We start from the raw sequence: 22,927 nt of genomic DNA on the forward strand, positions 1-22,927 counted from the left end.
AAAGAATGCAGAACACAAAGCAGATGGTCAAATAAAAATATTGATTAGCGTCTGCAGAGATTTCTGACATAATGTAGCATTCATAAGGTAATATAGGTATATAGAAGGAGAAAGGTACATAGAAGGAAAAATCACAAAATGGAAAGATTTTTGAGACATTAAAGATATATCTGTTGAGGGGCGCCTGGGTGGCGCAGTCGGTTAAGCGTCCGACTTCAGCCAGGTCACGATCTCGCGGTCCATGAGTTCGAGCCCCGCGTCGGGCTCTGGGCTGATGGCTCAGAGCCTGGAGCCTGTTTCCGATTCTGTGTCTCCCTCTCTCTCTGCCCCTCCCCCATTCATGCTCTGTCTCTCTCTGTCCCAAAAATAAATAAACGTTGAAAAAAAAAAGATATATCTGTTGGGCTTCTGGTTCCACATGTAAGGAGATTGGAAGTTGCCCACCACTACCACACCCTAACAAGTAGAAATCTGAACACAATGAGAAATCAACTCTTCTTGGATTCATAAAAGAAGGAGGACACAGGGAAAACCACTGACCCCAAGACTGGAGAGACAGACAGGCTAATACCTGGAGTCATGGCTTATGAGGGCAGGGACTTACAAGCTAAAACTTCCACGGGTACCAATGCCAGAGTACCAAACCTACACTGTAATTGATGAACTGATGCTGTTTCAGTGTGTGGGGGCAACTCTGAGAGTTAAAAACTCCAGGGGACCCGGTTATGGTAGGGGGAGAGCCCACAACACTGTGAGATTTACCTCTGGGAGGTCAACCAGAATCCCACAGAAAATGTTACAGAAAGATGTCCTCGGGCTTCCAGCAGGGGGAGGGGAAAAGAACTCATTCTGAAATAGCCAAAGCATCCTGTTCTTAACAAGGCCCAAACTTAAGGGAAACTAGACAACTATAGCCTAATCAGCTGGGGTATTGTTGAAGCTTGATCCAATATGTGGAAGGGAAATACTAAATTCCAGCCACTCTAGTTATCCTGTCCCAACTAAGGGGGAAGAAAAAAAAAAAAAAAAAAAAAAAAAAAAAAACCCTGAGAAAAACTTGCTGAGTTGGCAATCCAGAGTCTAAAGACTGAGACCCAATCACAGCACTGCACAGCACTTTCCATCACCCAGCATACCTCACCACCATGTTACTATAGACCTATTTACAGCATACAAACCATGTCAAATTGAGATTCTTCAAGGTTGAAAATCAAAGCCACTTTTCCTCCCACTCCGTGCTCTCGTGGGTTATAACATATCAGTCCCTGACTTCATTTACCAAAATATGCAAAATTCTTAATCTCCAACCCAAATGACGGACTGAGCTCTCAATGATGTGACATTCCCACTGATGTGACTCAAGTTCACATCAAACTAAAGATTTTCTTTTTCACATAGGAAAGCAATTTGTTCCATTATAAGCACTTACACAGTTACTCATGGAGAGTGACAGGCCTGCTGGTGAAACAGGTCACCCAAAATAGAGATGGTGCCAAACTAGCGGTCAGGGACTAACTTTTCACTTGGCTCTGTTCCTTCCTCACTTTAGCCTTTACTTAAAGGAGTCTGAAAAACTTGGGGATACAGCCTAAGAAGAAAAATAACCACAAACAGTATCCCCCTTCCTGTAGCTACTTCAGACCTTTGTTACCAGTAAATTCCTGAAGAAAAAAAATTTATTTTTACTTTTTGGTAATGTTTATTTATTTTTGAGAGACAGAGAGATAGGGTGAGCAGGGGAGGGGCAGAGAGAGAGACACACACACAGAATCCAAAGCAGGCTCCAGGCTCTGAGTTGACAGCTCAGCACCAGTGCGGAACTTGAATCCATGAAATCTGAGACCATGACCTGAGCTGAAGTCAAATGCTTAACCGACTGAGCCACCCAGGCACCCCCTGGAGAAAATGCAAATATAAGTCTGTGGATTTATGGAATCAAATCCCCCAGTTAATATTTAGAAAACACCCTCTGTTTGGGCTATACCATTGTTGATGGTACTTATCATAGAGGGATAGCCAAAGTTCGTGTGTCAAAACCAGTGTTAAATCAACCTCAGGGTTGAGAGGAAAAAAAGAGGGAGTTTAAAATCACAAGAAGCACCAACATACCTAGGACCCCTGTCTTTCTGGATCCATGTGTCCTTCAGGATCGTCATCATTATAAATGTCTCTGCCATTTGCCAAACCCGCATGATATTGTCTTCTGATACAGAACAAATCACTCAAGGTTCGTTGGGATTCCAGGAGAAATGAGATATCTTGGCAGTGTGACCACCATGAATAAAGAATTCTGGTGGCCTGTCTTCTGTATCTTCTGAGGATTGTTTCTCTCCAGTGTTACTTAAATCCCAGACATTCAGTCTGTGATCAGTACCACCGGAAGCCAGCATAGTCTCCTTGTGAGGTGACCACTGAACTTGGAATATTTCATCCTTATGTGATTCAAAGGAATGCAACTTAAGTTTCAGATTTCTCAAATCCCACAAGGCAACAGTCTTGTCAGCTGATCAAAGCGTAAGAGACTCTTAAATATGGAGAACAAACAAAGGATTGCCGGAGGGGCTGTGGAGGGATGCATGGACTAAATGGGTGAGGGGCATTAAGGAATCTACTCCTGAAATCATTGTTGCACTATATGCTAACCAACTTGGATGTAAATTTAAAAATAAATAAATTATTTAGAAAAAAAAAAGAATGAACTCACTATAAGGATTGAAAGAGAGGTAGTTAGTTCACTTCGGCAGCGTGAGCATCAACTGAGGGGCTTGCTTTGGAAGTATTGTTTGAAGGAGTATCTCAGATCATAAATTTCTGATCATCAGCAACTGACCCAAACAGAGACTCAGGTGGCAGATGCCGGGAAACATTTTCTACTACTGCTGTATGCCCTGTAAAGATGGTCTTCACATCCACAACTTCTCCTTCCTTTAGAACAGTACTGATGTCCCAGAGGAGGATGGTATGGTCATCTGAATCACTAAGTAAGTGCCCACTGAGATTTGGGTTCCAGGAAAGTCCATAGCCTTCCTTCTGATGTCCATGGAGATGCAAGTCTGGGTTGCACTCTCCGGAAGGGTCTAGTTTGGAAGGATGTTTGGTATAGTCAAAAACAAGAACATCACCAGATGAAGTCTTTGTTGCAGTGACACAAGGGTCCCGGGGCATATCGTGGTGGCCTGTTTACTTCTCCTTCATGGTTGATCTTAATTTCTATTTCAACGTTTCCACTAACTGAGCCAAAACCTCCAAATTCTCCTTTCTCACTGCCATAGTGGGAAGCATCAAACTGAGCATCATCGTTAGGGAGCTGCACACGGGCTATCACAAGGAGGTTTTGTTCATCCCATGTGTGTGTTCCCAGGACAAGTCGATGAGTGCTGAAGTCTTTCCCTTCTGGTCTGGTTTCATCTGGAAGTCACTGTGCAATTAGGCTAGGCCACTCCAGACCATGAGTCATCACCAAATCGTAAAGAAAAGAAGAAAACGGATGTTCTTTATCCATATTTTGTACTCTTCTTTGATCACTTGTTCTTCTACTGCGTCGGGGGGTGGGGGGTGGGGATCCTGGGGTCGAGTTCTGCATGCTGGCTCTATTGTTTCCTCCAAACTAAAGATATTTAAACTGAAATTATTTCACTTAGCATAACACTCTCCAGTTCCACCCACATTGCTACAAAAGGCCATATTTCATTCTTTCTCATTGCCACGTAGTACTCCATTGTGTATATAAACCACAATTTCTTTATCCATTCATCAGTTGATGGACATTGAGGCTCTTTCCATAATTTGGCTATTATTGAGAGTGCTCCTATAAACATTGGGGTACAAGTGCCCCTATGCATCAGCACTCCTGTATTCCTTGGGTAAATTCCTAGCAGTGCTACTGCTGGGTCATAGGGTAGTTCTATTTTTAATTTTTTAAGGAACCTCCATACTGTTTTCCAGAACGCCTGCACCAGTTTGCATTCCCACCAATAGTGCAAGAGGGTTCCTCCACATCCTCTCCAGCATCTATAGTCTCCTGATTTGTTCATTTTGGCCACTCTGACTGGCTTGAGGTATGTTATGGCAAGTGAAATAAGCTATACAGAGAAAGACAGATACCATATGTTTTCACTCTCATGTGGATCCTGAGAAACTTAACAGGAATGGGGGAGGGGAAGAAAAAAAAAAGAGAGAGAGAGGTTAGAGTGGGAGACAGCCAAAGCATAAGAGACTCTTAAAAACTGAGAACAAACTGAAGGTTGATGGGGGGGTGGGTGGAGGGGAGGGTGGGTGATGGGTATTGAAGAGGGCATCTTTTGGGATGAGCACTGGGTGTTGTATGGAAACCAATTTGACAATAAATTTCATATATTAAAAATATAAAATAAAAATAAACTGAAATCATGATGTTCATTTTCTCCTACATCCCTCAACTAATAAGATGGCACAATGTAGGCCAAATATCTTGAATCATTTTGATGCTTTCATTTCCTTCCCCTATTTTATCACCAAGTCCTACTGATATTATAGCTTAAACTACTACAAGCTGCTACTGTTCTTTCTGGGGACCACCGAAATAGATCTCTAAGTGGTGGACCCACATTGTTCAGCTGTACCTCCCAATGCATTTTCTTTGCTGCATTCTACAGGATCTTTTTAAATTGGAATTTATTACAACCGTCTCTTTCTCGCCTACCTCAATTTAAAAACCTTCAATGGGATTCTCTGTTGCTAAAAATGTTCTGCATGATCTATTGCCTACTAATGTCTTAAGCCTTATCTTATACCTGCAGCCCTCAAATTTCTCAACTTCTTTATTTCCTTTGCCCACTTTAGCCTTGAATAATCCAACCTCTATCACTTATCCCCATTGTTTTCATCTGTATATGTGTGTGTGCATGTGTGTATATGCATATATTTACATGTGTAGATACATGTATATCTTTTTTTCTCTTTTACCTGTTTAGAAAATATTAAATTATTTAAGCATGAGGAAAATTACAAAAAGAAGATATGATGTCAGTGGTACCCACTACCCGTACGTGATAAAGGTATCATTGCCAAAATTGCCACCTGTCACTTAAAAAAATACAATATTTTAGATACAGTTCATGTTCCTTTTGAATTTCTTTCCAATTCCATTCCTCTCTTTCCCAAGAGGCATCCATGTCCTGAAATTCGTGGTTATCCTATCCACCCAAGTCCACAAATCCATATATATATTTATCACTCCTTTATTTTCTATTTTCCTACCCCCTCTTTCTGACTAACACATCAATCTATTGCAATGCTTTTTTTTCACTTCCCATTGTTATATAAAAGTAATCTCATTATAGTTATAATTCTGCAAAGAGTTTTCACTCAATGTTATAATTCTGATATTCATAAATATCAATATGCATAGAACAATGTATTCATTAACACTGGAAATATTCACCTTTCCTCTGTTGATGAAATATTTATTTTTTGTTTGCCTTTTTTTTTTTGCTACTATAAACAATGCCACGGTAATATCTTGATATGTCTCCACGTGCATATGTATGTAAGAGTTTCTCCCAAATATGTACTGAACATGGATGGATATTACTGTATGCACAACTTCAATATTGCTAGATATTGGCAAATTGCTTTCCAACTTTGCTGTAGGCGCTTCCACTTAAAGCAGCAATATTTAACTTTCCACCTCCTCATACCCACAGTATTGATGACTGGGAGATCGCATCTCACACTGTAAATTGTCCTTATCTGATTACTAAAGATTAAGTTTCTTTTCATATGGGTATTAGTCATTTGAATTTCTTCTTCTTAAATTGACTCTAGATATCATTTGCCCATTTGATTTTTCTTTTTGGTTAGTCTGTCCTATCGATCACATACATGCATTTTATCAACATTCTTCAAACTAATCCTGAGCTCGTTCTGTATGCTGCAAATATCATCTCCCAAAGTGTAGACAATTTTTTTTAATTTTTTTTGATGCTTATTTATTTTTGAAGGAGAGAGAGGCAGAGCATGAGTAGGGGAAGTGCACAGAGAGAGACACAGAATCTGAAGCAGGCTTCAGGCCCTGAGCTGTCAGCACAGAGCCCAATGCGGGGCTGGAACCCATAAACTGTGAGATCACGTGACCTGAGCCAAAGTCGGATGCTTAACCGACTGAGCCACCCAAGTGCCCCATTATAGCCTATTTTAAAACTTAGTTCAGTTAGCAAAGTCTTTTTAGACATGGGGAATTTTTAAAAATACAGTGTCAAATTTACCCACATGGTATATTTTATTTTTTGTGGTTGTTCACTGTTCAAGAAACCTTATCTCACCATGTTATTCTCCTATATTTTTCTCTAAGTATTCTAAAGGTTTCCTTTTCATATTGAGAGCACTAGTCCTTTTGCTCGGTATACAGGGCAAGGTGGGGATCTAATCTCACAGGTTTCCAAATCAAATTGTCAAATATCTGAAAGCAATTAATCAAACAGATCGAAGATGGACAAACTGAGCCCATGGACCCGCTGCCTATCTTTGTAAATAAAATATTACTGGAAGACACCCTTTTTGTTCTTTTATACAACGTATTTTGCAACTTTTGTGGTACAACAAGCAGCACTGAGTAGTTGTGACAGAGATAGTACCTAAGAAAGTTACTACCTGGACCTGCAAGAAGAAATTTGCCAAACCCCAGAACATGCGATCGTTTCTTTACTGTTTTAAAAAACAAGAACTTGTTATACACCAAGTTTCAGTAAAGGGTTTGCTTCTGGACTCCCTCTTCTGTTCTGTCTGCCTACAAATCCACTCTGCTGGGAATATCACACTATTCAAATTTCTAAAGCTTTATAACATATTTGGTTACCTGGTATAGCAAACTCTCTCCACTTACCTCCCACCTGACTATGCTCTAAAATTTTCATGACTGTTATCAGACTTTTATTAATCTGTCTGAATTTAAGATCACTCTGCTAAGCTCTGTGAAAAGCACATTTAGGTATTTATTTGCATTTAAGAAGATATGATATCTTTAAGATACTGAGTCTTTTATCCATGAAATGAGATATATCTTTACTAATACAAGCCTTCTTTTATGTACTCTGTTAAATATTAAAGTTTTCTCTGTGATTGCTTTGTACAACACTGGTCGATTGATTCTTAGATACGTTCACACTCTCTTCCTTCTGTCTCTCACCTCTCGTATTTTCTTTTTCCATTTCTGTGCCGCATGATGGATAATTTTCTCCGATCCATCATTCAGCTCATTAAATCGCTCCTTAAATGTGCCTAATCTGCTATTTAACATTCGCTGAGTTTTTTCATATCAGGGACTGTAATTTTACTTCTAAAAGTTTCATTTGATTCCTTTTAAAATATGGCTGTTCCTCTTACAGTTTCCATTTTTTTCTAATCCTCATTTTATCCATTTAATCCTTTCAACATATTTACTTTATTGTGCCTTTCAAATGAGTCTAGCCACTCACATCAGGGGGATTCTTAATTTTGATCTCCTTCCTAATGCTGATCCTCTCATGGGAATCTAATATGCTCTTTATTCTGACAAATTTCCTACAGAATGGTTTTTAATTTCCTCCTGCTCAGTGCCTTGTGTACGTTCATGTGTGATCTTTTGCAGTTGTTTGTGTCATTGGTTAGAATAATTTCACCACCTTGAGGATTCCAGCAGCTTGCTGGTATTTAGATTAGGACTTCATGCCAGTGTCTATCACAGGAGCCACCTAGAATCCCAGGACAGAATCAAGCTTCTTTGTCACTTTGCCTTTTATTGATTCTGCCTTCCTTCAAGCTTTTCTGCCCATTTCAAAGGTCCAATGGGCACATCTCTTCCAGCCTCATAGGTATTAAATCCCCAGGCTCAATTCACTTCTGGTATTTCCCCAGGTCCTGGCTACATCACCTCACAAGCAGATTTTAAGACTGCTTTTATTTCTACCATAAGGAGATACAACATCTTTCTTTTGACATCAGTCGTATTTATTGTATTGTTACCATCATTGTATGTTGCTCAATTTTTTTAATGTTTATTTATTTATCTTGAGAGAGAGAGAGAGCATGTACACATGGGGGAGGGTCAGAGAGAGAGGGAGAGAGATTCCTAAGCAGGCTCCTCACTCTCAGTAAAAAGCCTGATGTGGGGCTCAGGCTCATGAACTGTGGGTGAGATTATGACGTGAGCAGAAATCAAGAGCTGGACACTTAACTAATTGAGTCACACGGGTGTTCCAATTGCTCAACATTTTTTATGTACTTACAAGTCCACATTCGTTGTGACACTGTGGTGCTAGAAAAAGAATTGACAGTTAAATGGGACTTGTCCTTCAAACTTCAACTTTTTTTTAATGTTTATTTCTTTTTGAGAGAGAGAGAGAGAGAGACAGAGTGCAAGCCGGGGAGGGGTAGAGAGAGAGGGAGACATGAATCTGAAGCAGGCTTCAGGCTATCAACACAGAGCCTGATGTGGGGCTCGAACTTACAGACCATGAGATCATGACCCAAGCTGAAGCTGGATGCTTAACCAACTGAACCACCCAGGCACCCCATTAAACTTCAACTCTTCAAGAAAAGATCCCCTCACCCCACACCCCAGCCTCGGTCAGATGTCCTGTGTCATGCTCACCACACTGTTGTCACCTATTGTATATAACACTTGTCTTAAAGCTGGATCACCACCCTCCACCCATCTTTCTTTCCTCGAGGAAATATTATTCTGGAACCTTCTCTGGCTTTCCCCACCCCTGGAAACTGGCTGGACAGGGCCACTTTTCCATTGCAATAGTCTTCCTCACCTTGGACCTTGGACTTCACAGGTGGTTACGGGAATCCAGCTTTTTTAAGTTTGTTCAGGTTTCCCACAGAAAAACTTGCAGAATAACAATGCCTGAGGTAGTTTTGGCCAAGATGCTGTGTAGGAAAATAAAATATACTTACAAAACATTTTAATATTCGCTATTCTACATTTGAAATGCATAGGAGAACACACAAATGGCTGTTTCCCGGAATAAAAATATGGTTGAAAGTGACTTCTATTTCCAACACTAGATACTAAAAAGGTGAGCATTAATTTCACATACTGCCTATTAACAAGGTATCCTATTAGACAAAAGACATCTTAGATGTCTAAGATGCCTAAGATCCAAAAGACATCTTACTAAATAATTATAGGAAAAACAGTTAAAATAGAAATTAATATTTAACACAAATTTTATGGTACAACCATAATTATAAGGTGAGAATTATGACAGTTATTATAACTTTATTTGGGAGCCTTTTATCCAATAAAAACAGAATATGCTCAGGTACTGAAGAAAAAAAAATTAAGCTTATTTATTTTTGAGAGTAAGAGAGAGAGAATCCCAAGGAGGCTCCATGCTGTTACTGCAGAGCCCTACCTGGAGCTCAGTCCCACGAACCATGAGATCATGACCTGAGCCAAAATCAAGAGTCAGCTATTAACCAACCGAGCCACCCATGTACCCCAAGATAGTCAAGAAAAACTTAAATACAAATAGATATTATGCAGTAAGTGATAAAGAAAGGTCACACAAAGAAGCAAGTAGGAAATTATGTAAAAACAATACAAAATAACATGGAATTAACAGAAGAATAGTCAAAATAACCATATTATTACTATTTATTAATAACCACATTAACCATTATTATTAAATATTAATAATATTTAATTTAGAAATTAAATATACGTAGTATGTCTTCTAAATAACTTGGATTATAAAGGAAATTAAAACTAAAGTTAGAGATTTTCTTTAAATGAATACAATCGAGAGTACTCTGTATATGCCATCTATAGCATTTAGAGGGAAAATATATTCTTTGTTACACTTACTAGAAAATAAATTAGCAGGGGCGCCTGGGTGCCTCAGTTGGTTGGGCGTCCAGCTTCGGCTCAGGTCATGATCTTGTAGTCGCGAGTTCAAGCCCCGCGTCAGGCTCTGTGCTGACTGCTCAGACCCTGGAGCCTGTTTCAGATTCTGTGTCTCCCTCTCTCTGACCCTGCCCCCGTTCATGTTCTGTTTCTCTCTGTCTGAAAAATAAATAAACATTAAAAAAAACTTAAAAAAAAGAAAATAAATTAGCAGAGTATTGTTAGTACAGAAGTGTCCAGAATATTACTACAGAGTGCTAAAAATAAATTAGCTAAACATTCAAAATAAAATTTAAAAAACAAAAAGAAAATATGAAATAATAATAATAAATGAAACCATAGAGCTGGTCCTTAAAATAAAAGCAGATGAAAAATAAAATATGAACTACCTGAAAAAAATGTTATGCAAGAATAACATAAATGGTAATGTAATTATAGGCGGAAGTCTTTAAAATACAAATACTGCGGCACCCGGGCAGCTCAGTTGGTTGAGCTTCTGATTTCAGTGTAGGTCATGATCTCGCGCTCCGTGGGTTCGAGCCCCAGATCAGGCTCACTGCTGTCAGCAGAGAGCCACTTCAGGTCCACTGTCCCCCTCTCTCTCTGCCCCTCCTCCGTGTGTGCAGTCTCTCTCTCAAAAATAAATAAACATTTTTTTATTTTTAAAAATAAAATGCAAATACTCTCTGTCAATGAGTTTGAAAATTGATTGAGATACATATACGTATATATTCATACAAAATATACAAATGAATGTATGTGTATATATATATAAAATCAATTGATGTGTATAAAATACATATATACATGCATGAATATCAATTTGTGCATTAATGTATGACGTATATCAACGCATGTATTCAAGATAACCAAAGAAAGAAAAATATCAATCCTTATATATAAGTGCTAACCACCTAAAAATGTGAAAAATGTGAAAAAACTTCACTGATAACTAGCAAAATTATATAAATTTTATGAAACAAAAGTGAAATGCTTTTTAAACTGGAACATTCAGAAGAGAAATCAGCAATCAAGGTTATTGAAAGAAAATATGTATTAAAAATGTATAAATTCAAGAGAAACTTCATAAGAGAGAGAAAAAGAGAGCACAGACCTGTGGAATGTTTTGACGATTATCTTTTTTTTTCACTCCAAAAGTACTGATACCGTGTAGTTGAAGGAAAATAGAGTCAATGCCTCAATAAAGGGCTGACACTCAGCTCTGCCACTCACAGTTACTCTGGCACTGGAATCTCCATCTTGAATCAATGACAGTGTTTGTTATTGGCTTTAACTTTGACAATGAAGTAAACAATAATTAGAGGCAGAGTCACAGGTGACTGCCTAGTCCTGCCCTGAGAGGTATCTGGTGAGGAGTTTGAGAGGACGAGATAGGGAAAAAAGAATTTCCTTGATAAATAGGCAAACATAAAGAAATATTTTGAGCCTTTATGCTTGAAATAAGTGCAGATTGGGTAAAAACCTCTGCGGCTAATTCAGGCCAGTGATATATCAGGAGTTGGTTCTCTCCATCGTCACCCTTGCATTAGGGAGTAAGTGCAACCTGGGAGCAACAAAGGCTTGGAAAGTGTAGAAATACTTTGTCTTCCTGCCTTAGGATCTGAGCAATCACAGTTGCCTACTATTTACTAACATATTCCTACCCTTATTACAACCAGGAAGTTTGGACCCTCCTAATGGGGTCAGTGGTAGTTAAACACCAAAATGGGGGAAATAATGAAAATACGCTGAAGGATGTGACTGAAAACCTGAAGCAATTAGCAGAATTGTTCTGGGAGGTTTGAGGATGTACAGGTGTGAAATGGGGAGCATTGGGATAAGGCCCATCATGGCACATAGGAAAGACAACTACTGCTTTCTCTGCAAAACACACGGGGGATAAATGGATTTTTAGAACCATCTTGAGAAGGAAAGAATTAGAAAAATGGGGACCATATTAAAATTATGTAAAAAGATTATTGAAAGTGAGCACAGGGGTGCCTGGGTGGCTCAGCTGGTTATCCGTTCTTCTCTTGATTTCGGCTCAGGTCACTATCTCACAGTTCATGAGATCAAGCCCCATGTCAGGCTCTGCACTGACAGCATGGAGCCTGCTTGGGATTTTCTCTCTCCCCTCTCTCTCTCTGCCCCCTCTCTTTCAATAAATAAACATTAAAAAAAATAAAGTGACAAATCATATATTAAAGACAATTTTCTACTGATGTTTCTGAATACTTTTAATTAATGAAAGCTATAAAATATAGAGAACATTTAGTGAGTCCCCTCGTTTGCATTAAGAACTGAGACCATTCTAGGCAGTTGAGATTCATAGGACTACTGTGCCTCACCCATCCTCAAAAGTGAGACTTATGCAAGTATTTTAAGCCCGGGCCTAAGAATTAGGCACAATGCACTGATGCCAAAAGCTTCAAGCCTCCATGGTAGCAGAAAGTGGCCTTTAGGTTTCTAAGGAAACAGAGATTTTAGGTTTGAATCTTGACTTGGGCTGATTTGAATTCAAAAACTCATGAGGATCCAGACCTGCGAGACAGGAACAGAAAATGACACAGGTTAAAAATAATGTATCTGCTTTGGCCACCAAAGCAGATAGTCAAGAGCAACAATTTGCCAGCTGCATACTTCTTCCAATTATATTGTATCATTTTAAAGAATGAGTTATTCCCAGTCACTACCGCCACATATGAAATAACCAGAGGCAGAGAAACAGATTCCAAGCATTTAAAAAGACATGCCTCAGGGAGACTCAAATGCACAGTTGAAAATATTTTCGAAAGCCCACACAACATCTCTTAGGCAGTAGTGAAGTTCCTAAGTAATTCATGGCTGATTCTAGAGCCAGTATGTGTGTGCATAAATACACAATCATACTTGCCAATGTATAGCATATATACATATTATACGAGACTAGATATAGATTACATCAATTAAGAGTTTCCCATATAAGAATGAAATTTAATTTGTAGAGAAAACAAGAAATGCCCTGGAGCCTAGTATTTTTTTTTTAAAAAAAGTGATAACATCAACCAAATAACACATCTCAATAAAAAAGCAAATAATCCTAGCAAGCTATGCCAAATATGGCAGAGCATAAAACAAAAGGATATTGAACCCTAAGGTGTCCGCACTCATCATCAGGAAAATTTATCCTGGGAGTTTTAAAGAGTATTTTAGCTTTTTTTCTTTTTTTTTTTTTTTTGAAGAAAAATCTCCATTTAATATTGCATTGATCACTTTTATTGTGTTGTTTTTAAAGGTTCTTCCAGGGGTGCCTGGGTGGCTCAGTCGGTTAAGCATCCTACTTCAGCTCAGGTCTCATGATCTCACAGTCTGTGAGTTCGAGCCCCACATTGGGCTCTGTGCTGACGGCTCAGAGCCTGGAGCCTGCTTTGGATTCTGTGTCTCCCTCTCTCTCTGACCCTCCCCCATTCATGCTCTGTCTCTCTGTCTCAAAAATAAATAAACATTAAAAAAAATAAAAAAAATTCTTTAAAAAAATAAAAAATAAAGGTTCTTCCATCAGTTATGAAAGTGTACAAGTAGTTACACACATTTTTTAACTAGTAGATGTCATTTTTTTAAAGAAAAATTTTAGGTTTACAGAAAAATAGAACAGAAAGTACAGATAGTTCTGATATACTGCCTCCCCTGTCTTCCACAGTTTTCTCTAGTAGCACCATCTTGCACTGATGTGGTATATTTGTTACAATTGATGAACCAATATAGATACATTGTCTACTAAAGTCCATAGTTTACATATGGTTCACTCTTTGTGTTTTATATTCTCTGAGTTTTGACCCATGTTTAATGACAGGTGTCTGTCATTTCTGTATCATACAGACTAGCTTCACTGTCCTAAAAATCCTCTGTGCCCCACCTGTTCATCCCTCACTACTCCCTTGCCCCTAACCCTCTGGCAACCACTTTCCTATCTCAATAGTTTTGTCTTTTCCAGAATGTCATATATACAGAATCATAAAGTACGTAGCCTTTTCAGATTGACTTTTGCTTAACAACATGCTTTTAAGATTCATCCTTGTCCTTTTATAGCTTGATAGCTCGTTTCTTTTTATTTCTGAACAATATTCCATTATATGAATGCACCAGTTTATCCGTGTACATATTCACGGACAACTTGGTTCCTTCCGGTTTTTGGCAATTACAAATAAAGTTTTTGAAACATTCACGTGCAGGTTTTATATGGACTCTTCACCAGTTATGAAAGCATGCAAAGTGTGTTTTAATCATCATATATTTTGAAGAAACAAAACGTTTCTCTTGTATCCCAAAGTGTCTTAGCCATGCTTGTCCATGTCAGATCCATTTGTCCCATCAGACCAAATTTGGTCTTGCAGTAGGAACTGGGATCAAAAGGCGGAATGGAAGAAGTTTCACAGAAGCTCTTGATTAGAAGGAATACTGATGGTCATCTGGGTGTTAGTTCCTATGTCCTGAGCTCCATGTTTGGGTTCTTCTACGTATCTCTTTTATTTGCACAGCTTCTCCTGACCAAACTTTTCTAGTTTGGCATGCTCTGAATTTTAAAAATATTACTTTTTGGATTGCACCATCCGAATTTCTATTTCTTAGGGCTGCACGAAAATAGTAGATTTAACCATTTTCCTGGCAGCCTTGAGATTCTTGAAGACATTTTTATGTTTTACCAGTTCTTTCAAACTTTCTTCTTAGGATATATTTCTCAGATTTTCATCAGCATGATCCATTCATGATTCTAGTTCGAGTATATCTCAGTTTTCCACATTTTTTTCTACCTAAATGAAAAAAATTGGTATGTCATTCTACAGGTTAATTAAACAACATACAATGATGAAATTTCATGGGTTTTTTTTGCATCGTTTTTAATGCCAAAATCAAGCTATGAATATGGCATAACTAACCCATTGTTTATAGACCACACTTGTTATTTGCATTGTTTAGTAGAAAGATGGACAAATCCAGACATAATCTTAAAAGCTTTGCAAAAAAATTTAAGGATGCTATTTAAATTTAAGGGTCGGGGTGGAGGGGGGAAGTAGGATATATCTCATTTGAATTATTAGCAAAATTGCAAAATTCCATCGTAAATTCATTTTATGAAAAATAAAACAACCACAAAAAGAAAAATAAAAGAAAGAAAAAAAAAAGAAAAGAAACCCATGCAGACATGAGGTGGATTAAAATCGCAATCACTGTATTAATTACAATGGATTCAGGTTAGAATCCCAAGTGGATCCAAGTGGATCCAAGTGGATCCAGGTTAGAAATAGCAGGAGAGTGAATTGAAAAATTAGAATAAAAGTTCTAGAAATTCTTCCAAATAAACATTTTAAATATATGGAACAAGTTCATATAGGAAAAATAAGAGAAAATCAGAAATAAGAGAAGATAAGAGAAACCTATCAAGCAGATTAAAGAATACATAAGAAAATATTGAGAAAAAATAAATAAAATAAAGAAAAATTCCCTGACCTAAGGTCAAAGGACAGACTTCTTTTTAAATAAAACATTAGATTTATTTTTTTTAATTTTTTAAATAATTTATTGTCAAATTGGTTTCCAATCAACACCCAGTGCTCATCCCAACAGTGCCCTCCTCAATGCCCATCACCCACTTTCCCCTCTTCCCCACCCTCCATCAACCCTCAGTTTGTTCTCAGTATTTAAGAGTTTCTTATGGTTTGCCTCCTTCCCTCTCTGTAACTCTTTTTTTCCCCTTCCCTTTCCCCTCCCCCATGGCCTTCTGTTAAGTTTCTCAGGATCCACATATGAGTGAAAACATATGGTATCTGTCTTTCTCTGCCTGACTTAGGACGCACTTAATAGTGAAATTATCGAACAGGTAAATCTTCACTATACATATGCAGGCAATTTTTTTAAAATAAATGCAAAAGAGACAAAACCATTCCACAAATATCCAAAAAGAGAAATTATAAGATTTACAAAGCAATAGTATCAGGTACAATCAAACTGTTCTCTGAAGCACAGTAACAAAATTCATGAAAATGTACAGAAAAATAAGAAGAAAAGTTTACACACAAGAAAGCAAGCTATAGAGATAACAATAGAAATGAAAACAAAGAGGAAACAAAGCATATTAGAGAGAATCAACAAAGCCAAAAATTGGTTATTTGAAGAGAGCGACAGAATTCATAAACCTCAGGCAAGCCAAATCAAGAAAACTAACAACAACAAAAAAGCCTGAATTGTAAATATCAGAAATGAGAAAGGGAATCACACTATAGATTCCAAAGACATTGGAATCATAAGAGGATTCTATGAAACAGTTTATGCCAATAAATATGAAAATTTAAATTAAATGAACTAATTTCTAGATTATTATTGATACAAGAATAAACAGAGTGTCTTAATAGTAATACATTTATTAAAAAACATAATCTATAATTTAAAATCTTCACACACACACACATACATGCACACACACAAAAACACATCAATCACCAACAGATCTTCCATGTGAATCATAATTCTAAACTTTTATAGAAAAAAAATGTAACCAATCTTACACAATTTCTTCCAGATAACTTCTTTAAAAATGGGGAGACTTTTGCCAATTTTATTGTTCTAACCTTGATTTTAAAGAAAAAATGACAACTAAGGACATTTTTAAGGATATAAAATCAGGGATCGATTTGTCTCAAAATCATACAGGTGAATATAAATCAGAGGCAACCATGCATAAAAATGATTATACATTTGAACCTTGAACAACTGCAGAGATTAGGGGTGCCAACCGCCACGCAGTTGAAAATCCACGTATAACTTTGACTCCCCAAAACTTAACTACTAATAGACTACTGTTGACTGGAAGCCTTACCAACAATGTAGGCAGTCAATTAACACATATTTTGTATGTTATATGTATTATATACTTTATTCTTTTTTTTTTAATTTTTTTTTCAACGTTTATTTATTTTTGGGACAGAGAGAGACAGAGCATGAACGGGGGAGGGGCAGAGAGAGAGGGAGACACAGAATCAGAAGCAGGCTCCAGGCTCTGAGCCATCAGCCCAAAGCCCTACGCAGGGCTCGAACTCACGGACCGCGAGATTGTGACCTGAGCCAAAGTCGGCCGCTTAACCGACTGAGCCACCCAGGCGCCGCTCAAGTTTCTCTTTATAAAAGGAAGGTAATATCAAACACATGAGTTGGTTGTAAATATGTGCAATGTATGTACATCCCTAAGAGCCATTCTTGGGTTGTAGTAGGTGGCAGGAAAATGTTAGCTTCTTTTCCCACTTTCGTTAACTATCATTTAGATCGAAAACTCTGTGTGTGAGCATTTTTACCTAGTTCATCATATATCATAGTACCTGACATTATGCCTGATGTGTAATAGGTGCCAAATTAATACTCAGTAAAGGAATAAACACCAAGCGCTGTGCTAATCATTGTGAGGGCATATTAAAAACGTAGTTGTCACAGCCAATTATTTTACAACATACTAAGAGACAAACACACGAATACCTAAATAATGGAATGATATATCTGCTACAAAGTACTATGTAGTCTGAAAGGAGCTGTAGTACAATTAATGAGACGTTAGTTTGGGTCATCACGGGATGGATGAGTCAGATCTTACTATCATGTGCCATACTATCCCAAAAGGAGGACTGATTTGAACAAAGCAACAAACTTTAGAAAACCCAGGTGAGAGGACAGTTCAGAGCTGGCAATCTGTGAGTGCAAAGCATTTAACAGAATCCAAAATGCACCCTGAACCATCAGCCACTATGTGGTGCTGTGTTCCCTGGGGGTAGAATATATGGGTGCCAGAGCTAAGGCACTATTGGCAGGGTTTACCATCACTCCTGTAGACTTGCTTAGGGGATTAATGCTTTCCCTCCTCCAACTCTGAACCTGCATTCTAAGTCTTGGGTCCTAGAAGAGAAATGCTTCCATCAGGGACACGGCAAAACCCCATAAACTAAGGTACAGCTGCTATCGCTTCAGGCTTCTTTTGCCAAGAGACCAGCAGGGCAGGGAAGAAGTTTTCATCCTGGAAGATGTAATTTACCCTGATCATCGGGAGCAGATAGACTTTCTAGCACACACCGGGGGTGGGAAAAATACATTAGGCAATTAGTTGGTCCACTGGAGACATCTCTTGGTACTTCTTGCCCGACTTTGATCGTAAAGAGACAAATGCAGCGGTCTGATAAGATTATAGCACCCAGGAGATCAGTCCTCTAGAGAATGAAGGGCTGAGTTACTGGATCAGGTGAGCCACCTAGTCACCAGGGTGAGGTGAATCCAGATGGGCAACAGAGGATATATGCATATGAGTTGTATCCCCAAGATCAACGGCAGTGATGAAGTCTGTAGTTCCTTGCACTAAACTTCTTTTATGTTTCCCCAGACGACCCGTTCTCAGATAAAGTGAACATATTATGTAATACAAGTGGAATCAAGGGGCACAAACAATGGACTGTTGTCAATGTCATGGTGTACCTTCAGGTCTCTCCTACGGGACCAAGACACTCATTCTTCCAGCTGCCCAAAGTGTTGGCTGCTGGTGGCTCATAGCTTAATCCCTTCCAAAAATTACCCATGGCCAAAGACAGCTGCCTCAATCAAGGTTAATCCTTCCCCACAGACAGCCCATATCCATTGCCTCAATTAAAGGCAACTATTGGGACGCCTGGGTGGCTCAGTCGGTTAAGCGTCCGACTTCTGCTCAGGTCACGATCTCACACTCTGTGAGTTTGAGCCCCGTATCGGGCTCTGTGCTGACGGCTCGGAGCCTGGAGCCTGTTTCAGATTCTGTGTCTCCCTCTCTCTCTGCCCCTCCCCTGTTCATGCTCTGTCTCTCTCTGTCTCAAAAATAAATAAAAAACATTAAAAAAAAATAAAGGCAACTATGAAGTTTGGATGGACTCCAAAGCTCTCCATGGAATCAGCTGAAGATTTGCTTCAGACTGCATCACAACCCAACTTTTCTTTTCCCTCTGCCCATTCATCCTTCCTTCAGTCCCTCACAGGTATGGTTCCCATGAGCACCACTCAATAAAACTTACTGCGCACAATCTCCACCTCAAAATCTGTTCAGGGAAGCTAACTTCAGAAACATGTTGCCAGATTCCATTGAGAAGCTCTCTAAACCTGGTGCCTGAATATAAACATCTATAAATCTTTCCATAAGTTCTTGTTCTTATGCTGATATTTAGAATATCTTCAGTCATTTACATATGCCAAGCACTTCATAATATATCATTAAAAGAGATCATTCACACACCATGAATATAATGTTTTGGGTTCATACTTGTGTGTAAAAGTTAATAAATGACAAAGTAAACTTCTTGCAAAAAATTTATTTGCTCATGTCAACCACAAGGTGTATATTAGAAACTATGACTATTTCAAATACTAGTAAACAATATTAAACAACCCCAAGATATTTCATGTACCTTTGTAAAAATTCAAAGATAACTGGGTACAATATAGTCCATCATGAATTACTTTGTGCTATAAGACTCCACCTTTCTGTAGTTGATGGATTTATTCTTTCTTTCTAGGATGTTTCAACGAACTCACCTGATCAAATCATGATGGTCATGAGTATCTTACAGTTTTATGTCCTTTATACTCTAAAGGTCAATGCTCATCTTTCTACATTCCTTAATGGAATGACTTATATTTTATCCAACACAAAACATAATCATCCCAGACATTTGACTTTCTCTCATTTTCCATATCCCATCCATCATCGATTATCTCAATCTGCCTATTTAATGTGTCTCAAATCTTTTTATCTTTCTCCATTTCTATTGCCGTAACATGAATTCAGATCTTTATTCTTTGAGCACTTTTATACTAACATCAGTCCTCTCTGTGAGCTTTACAAACAGCCAATGACAGCATCCCTGGACATCCTCCCTACATCTGCCACTCACACCCATTATTTTACTTTTTTGATTCTGCAGTGGTATCAGGATAGTATTTCTAAATTACAAATCTCAATGGTTAACTCTCCTACTTAAAAGTCTCTATTGTATTGGGGCTCCTGGGTGGCTCAGTCGGTTCAGCGTCTGACTTTGGCTCAGGTCATGATTTCACAGCCTATGGGTTCGAGCCCCTCATCAGGCTCTGTGCTGACAGCTCAGAGCCCGGAGCCTGCTTCAGATTCTGTGTCTGTCTCTCTCTCCGCCCCTCCCCTACTTGCACTGTGTCTGTCTTTCTCTCTCAAAATAAATAAACATTAAAACATATTTTTTTAAAAAGTCTTTATTGTATTTATGCTGGGGTAAATTTTTTTATCATGGAATAAATGATCTGGCCTCTCTCTACCTCATAACCTCTTCTGTCTTCTATGTACTCTTACTGTTTAAGTTAACCTTAATACTTAGAACTTTTCTAAGTGGTCTGTGCTCCTTTGTACTCCCACATATTTCTCTTCCTGTTTATCACATCCTATACTCCTGGAAATTTTTTATGCACCCATTTTGATTCAATCCAAGTATCATTTCCTAAGTGTACTCTTCCCTAAGTCACATTTTCTCTGTAAACCTGCAATAGTTGGGTTTTTTTTTTTTGTTGCCATGTTGCCTTATACTCTGTACTAATTGCAATGATTTCTAACCATATATTTATTTATCTTCCTTTTTATTGAACTCAAACACAGGGGTCTTATCTTGAATAACTTGTATCTCAGAGTCCAGCATAGTTTCAGCATATTGGTGATACCCGAAAGCTATGACTTGAATTGAAATGAAGTCAACAGGATTATTATTATTAACAATAGCCCAATAGCCATAGGGGCAATTTCTCTTTTCTAAACTTCATAACTAAAAAATGAGTTTCGTCCTTAGCATGCCCCTTTTGAGGCCCCTTGAAGCAGACAAGGAGACAGTCATAGATGAGAGTCCCAAGTTTTGCTCACTAGGCTGATGTTTTTATTATTTATTGTTTTTATTCAACAGGTTGGTCCTGTTTGAACTCTCTGAAGCAGAGGTGGAGCTCTGAACGCTGTAGAAATCAATAGTCATCCAGAGTCTACAATGTTAGAGAAGATGTTAACCCTACTGCTAAGCAATTGTTGTTTATTCGTGTGTCTGTTTGTTGTCTCCCATGAAACCTCAATATCTACTCTCATTATTCCTTCAGTCTCTTGGGAGAAGGTTCCTTATGGAGATCCATGTTTCAATTAGGAAAATATTTGGAGTTTTTTTCCCTATACACTAACCTCAAGTTAATGGCCTGAATATTGTTAAATTGGTTGAATACAATAATTCACATAAAAGATAAAGTTAATATGATATTTCAGAGAAATACATAATGTATGATTAGAATAAAGCTTCACCTTTGAATATTGAAGTACACTAATAGAAAGGTTTTTCAAATTATGCGTTCTTTTTTATACTGCAATGAAAACTATTTCCTCTTTTATATTCATCACTTTTCACATAAGCACAAGTGGATCATATAGATGCAAAGCAAAGATTAGAAGTATTTAGAAATAAAAAGAACCAGAATGAATAAGGATGTTTCACAGCAACCAGAGTCTTTAAAGAATCTTCAGGGGCACCTGGGTGGCTGAGTCAGTTAAGTGTCTGGCTTTGGCTCAGGTCATGATCTTGCAGTTTGTGGGTTTGGGCCCCGCGTTGGGCTCTGTGCTGATGGCTCAGAGCCTGGAGCCTGCTTTGCGTTCTGTTTCCCTCTCTCTCTTCGCCCCTTCCCAGCTCATGCTCTGTCTCTCTCTCTCTCTCTCTCTCAAAAGTAAATAAAACATTTAAAAAAATGGCTAGTGCAAATCGAAATGTGCTATAGTGCAAAATTTAAAAAAAAGGAATCTTCAAATTAGACAACAATGGAAGCACACACACACACACACACACACACACACGAAGAAATTAGCTTTCCACCTTTTAAGTGGGAAGAATTGGTTTGACAGGAAACTAAGATACAGTATTCTTCCATTTTAATGTGTTTATCAAATATTCCCTACATCTTTTATGCATAAAAGTTTTCTCTTCTGAAAGATTAAAAGATCATAGAAGTTGACCATGGAATGGTGGTTACCAGAGTCTGGGGGCAGGGAGTGGGAGAAATGGGGAGATGTTGGTCAAGGGATGCAACGTTTTAATTATGCAAGATGAGTAAATTCTGGAGATCTAATTACAACAATGTAACTATAGTTAATGATGTTGTACTTCATACTTGAAATTTGCTAAGAGGGTACATTTTAAGTCTTAAGTGTTCTCACTATACAAAAAAAAAAGAAAGAGAGAGGACTAAGTAGAAAGAAAGGAAGAAAGAAAGAAAAAAAGAAAGAAAAGAAAAAGAAAAAAGAAAGTAAGTAAAAAAGAAAAAGAAAGAAGGAAAGAAAGAAAAGAAAAGACAAAGACAAAGAAACAAAAGTAAGAAAGAGAGAGAGAGAAGGAAAGAAAGAAAGAAAGAAAGAAAGAAAGAAAGAAAGAAAGAAAGAAAGAAAAAATAGTAACTATGTGAGACAATGGTTATGTTAATTTGCTTGTTGTGGTTATTATTTCACAGGATATATGCATGTCAAATCATCCAGTTGTGCAGCTTAAATATATACAATTTTTAATTGTCAATTATGTCTCAGTAAATCTGGGGAGAAAAAGAAAGGTAAACAAAGCAAAGTAAACCTGTTACTAATCTTGGAAAAGCAATTCAAGTCATGTGACCAAAAGTAGGCATGCCTCTAGATTTCATCTTTTGCTGTATTTTCTTCCCCAATCACTCTTCTCCTTTGCCGAGAAACTTTGTAGATTTGCCAATACTATCCATGTTAATCTTCCTCAGACCCAACCTCCATCTGAGCATTAGCATCAAATACTAACTCTGCCTGACATCTGCTCTTTAAATCCCACCATCAATGTTCAATATAATCTATTTTAAAGAAAATGGTAATAATCAGGCTCAACAAATCTGAACTAGTGTTAAATAACTTTTAAATTAATTTAATTTTCATATTCAAAATGCCTGGAAGTGACAGACTTTCTTTCACCAAGCTTGCATCAGACTCTTCTGAGCCCTCTTCTCAACTGGGCATAAACC

General features: G+C 38.0%; 1 long non-coding RNA gene and 1 pseudogene across 1 annotated transcript in view; both read right to left on the reverse strand.

The window, feature by feature from the left end:
- Positions 1-2,109: 2,109 nt before the first annotated feature.
- On the reverse strand, positions 2,110-3,472 carry LOC101081759 (annotated as a pseudogene).
- Positions 3,473-13,782: 10,310 nt separating this feature from the next.
- Positions 13,783-22,927, reverse strand: part of LOC111556949 — a 28,612-nt gene continuing 19,467 nt past the window's right edge. Inside the window, exon 4 of the long non-coding RNA XR_002736645.2 lies at positions 13,783-14,661. This is a non-coding gene — a long non-coding RNA (uncharacterized LOC111556949). The remainder of the gene's footprint in view (positions 14,662-22,927) is intronic.

The sequence above is a fragment of the Felis catus genome, chromosome D2 (assembly GCF_018350175.1).
Source record: "Felis catus isolate Fca126 chromosome D2, F.catus_Fca126_mat1.0, whole genome shotgun sequence".
NCBI classification, from domain to species: Eukaryota; Metazoa; Chordata; class Mammalia; order Carnivora; family Felidae; genus Felis; species Felis catus.